We start from the raw sequence: 2967 nt of genomic DNA, 5'->3' as shown, positions 1-2967 counted from the left end.
CGCGTTGCTATGGTTTGTATTTAATTCGGTCAGTCGGATACCGTACGATCCCATTTGATTGCCAAGATTTCGCCTAGGCTGGTAAGAAAATACCATACGATCGAAAAAATAATAATCAATAATCGTCGTCTGGGAATCTTATAACAATGACCGAAATGTTTGAATTCACTATAAATATGAATGAAACCTTGATTGTACGAAAATAAGATAAGTAAATAAATCCATATCCGCGTTTACTTGTTGTTTTTTTTAACCTACCTCCACTTGAAGGCCTAGTTTAAGGAGCTCACAGTCGACAAGAAAATCGGTAATTTTCCTCATGCTAATTAACAAATTAGTTGATAATTGACTGTTTGGGTAGAACATTATCACAGATCTGTAGAAATTGAAGTGCTGGATTTGTTTTCTAAAAACCGATCGCGACTTATAAACGAGTATTGTATACAAAAAACACCAGATTTCATCGGAAAAATTGGCGGGAAAATACGGTAGTCGAAGGTGTTTTTCTGTGACTTTTTGTAAATTATGAAACGCTTAGATATAACATAATTGTTATGATTCAACAGAAAATTGCATGATATGGAAACTCTAAAAAAAAAAAAAAAAAAAAATCCCGACCGACCGACCCTATTTTTGTTCGCCATGTCACCGGAAACACAGGTGGGTTTTTTTTGGCCTTAAATTCATTTAAGGGTCTCATCGGCAATATTCTTAAAACAAATTAGAACGTTAAAACCACAGGGACAGGATACGTTGTAATGCCTGCTACGCCCCCACCCCCTATTAGCAAACACCCAATAAGCGAAAACATTCTCATGTTTATAAGGCCTAAACAAAATGGTTTGGTTAGGGTTACATCCTTTTCAAAAAAGGGGGGTAGGTAGGCTTTTTATTTATTTTTTATTGGGCTTTATATACGAATGCCATTTTTATCATTGCATATTCTGTATAAAGCATTCAAGAGTTTAAACTACATACTGAAAAGCAAGTTTTTCAAAAAAATTCAAACTGACTATAAAACCGGTAAGGTCGGCGCCTATTTCATAGGTAGGGTCGGGTTTAAAACTAAAATCACATTTTTACGAATATCCTGTTCTGGGATAATTTTTCTCGGAAAAGACAAAAGGGTGCGCAATTTCGACTAAACGTAATATGTAAACAATACATTTATTGTTTACATTTACAAGGAATTCACCATGCATGGGAAATCCAATACAAGGACCCTCTCAGGCAAAAGGAAGACACTACGTGACCTTACTGATAACGTGATATATAACCATTCACATGACAAGTGCTTTTGTTAAATTCTGTCTTATCTGAGCGAATTCGAAGGGAATTTCAGAAATAGTGCAAAACCTTATAAAGGACTTTATCTGCGTGATTTAGTTGTATTTCAATACCCCAAGGTGGATAAAAGGTTTGAAGGACGCATCAAATAGATAGCAGGTACGTTGATTACGTAATGGTCTTGTTTGTCTTCATTTTTTTTATCAAATTATCAAGCATTTACCGTAACCACGGCAATAAAAGGCCGGTCTAATATATTTTCGTAAACCAATGGAATATGACTAGACAGTCGACATCTTTTTTTATTTGTAAGTAAAATATTATTCAAAATCAATACATACAGATGTAAAACAAACATAATTGTTGAGTGATAAACTGCTTTTACTAAATACTAGTAGTTCATTTATGGAAAATATTATTTTTTAAGTGTTTTCTGCACCTTTCTTTCAAATTAAACACGGTATCCCTCATAAGAACCATTGTTTTCGACATTGCTTCATTCTTTTCGGTAAATTACAACAATTGTATCAATTTCGGTACGCCTTATTTTAGAGTAAAAGTGCATCTTTAAGTTGGTAGAAATATTTCCGGCAGGAGACTAGTATACACGCGTTCCTTAGTCATGATTAACTGAAATATAAATATATGACATTCAATATAAATATTCAGCAATTCTTGCAGTATGCGGTTGTCGCTTATGTTCGTGACGTTAGCGTGCCTGCTCTTGTTGTTGAGTGCACCGGAAGGAACAGACGGACGACGGTGGCGGATGAGAAGAACTTGCCGGGGAAAGCGCTGCCCTCCTGGTAGGCAGTGCGCGATGATGGGAGGTATTCCTAGGTGCAGGGGACGCAATGTTTATCTCAGACCGGGACAGGCATCAGGTCAGCAAGGCGAAATCTGACCGCTGGATGTAACGTGGTGAATTTAAACCGGCAGTGCCCGTGCTTTAAAGACAAACCAACATTAGTGTGGTATTAAAAATGAGGCTCACATAATATATCTTACCTTAAAACACTATGATTGTTTTGTTCATGATACTAGGTCGTTTAAGTGTGTATCTGGTTATTTTTGCTTTTATATGTTTTTAATTGAATTGAAAACACACACACGCGCACACACACGCACGCAAGAACACACACACACAACACACGCACGTAAACACACACACATACACACACAAACAACTGTGAACATGTTCTTGGAGGAAGTTTAATTGTAAAAAGAAAACATGATTAAACACGACTTGTTTTCCTGATCTCTTAGGTGTAACCAATGTCATTATGCCCTAAAATATACATTAAGTCTACAGACCAACGCCACAGGCACGTCAAAATCATGACGGTAAAGTTGGAAGGTAGTTGGTAGTTGGTAGTTGGGGATTCGAATATTCAACTACTTACCAGTTGCCAGTTGGGGATTCGAAAATTCAACTACCTGCTAGTTGCCAGTTGGGGATTCGACAAACACTGTTTCATTTCCAGTCGATTATTCGCGAATGTTCAATTGCAAACCAGTGTATGTCTTTATGTATGGTTTTAAAGGTCACATATGGGAAAATTATTCGCCAAATGTTTCTTTATGCATGAACACATATGTATCTTTACGATAAACACTGTTTTAATTTACTTTTATTCGTATATTCGCCAGTCGAATATTCATCCATGCATAAAGAAACAT

General features: G+C 36.4%; 1 long non-coding RNA gene across 1 annotated transcript; it reads left to right on the top strand.

The window, feature by feature from the left end:
• Positions 1–1229: 1229 nt before the first annotated feature.
• Positions 1230–2532, top strand: LOC128217907 (uncharacterized). Its single transcript, XR_008258290.1, has 2 exons — positions 1230–1446; positions 1969–2532. It is a non-coding gene; the product is annotated as an uncharacterized LOC128217907 (long non-coding RNA).
• Positions 2533–2967: the final 435 nt, after the last annotated feature.

The sequence above is a fragment of the Mya arenaria genome, chromosome 14, assembly GCF_026914265.1.
Source record: "Mya arenaria isolate MELC-2E11 chromosome 14, ASM2691426v1".
NCBI lineage: Eukaryota > Metazoa > Mollusca > Bivalvia > Myida > Myidae > Mya > Mya arenaria.
Note: the sequence above shows the minus strand (reverse complement) of the source record. Positions and strands in the feature narration are given on the sequence as shown.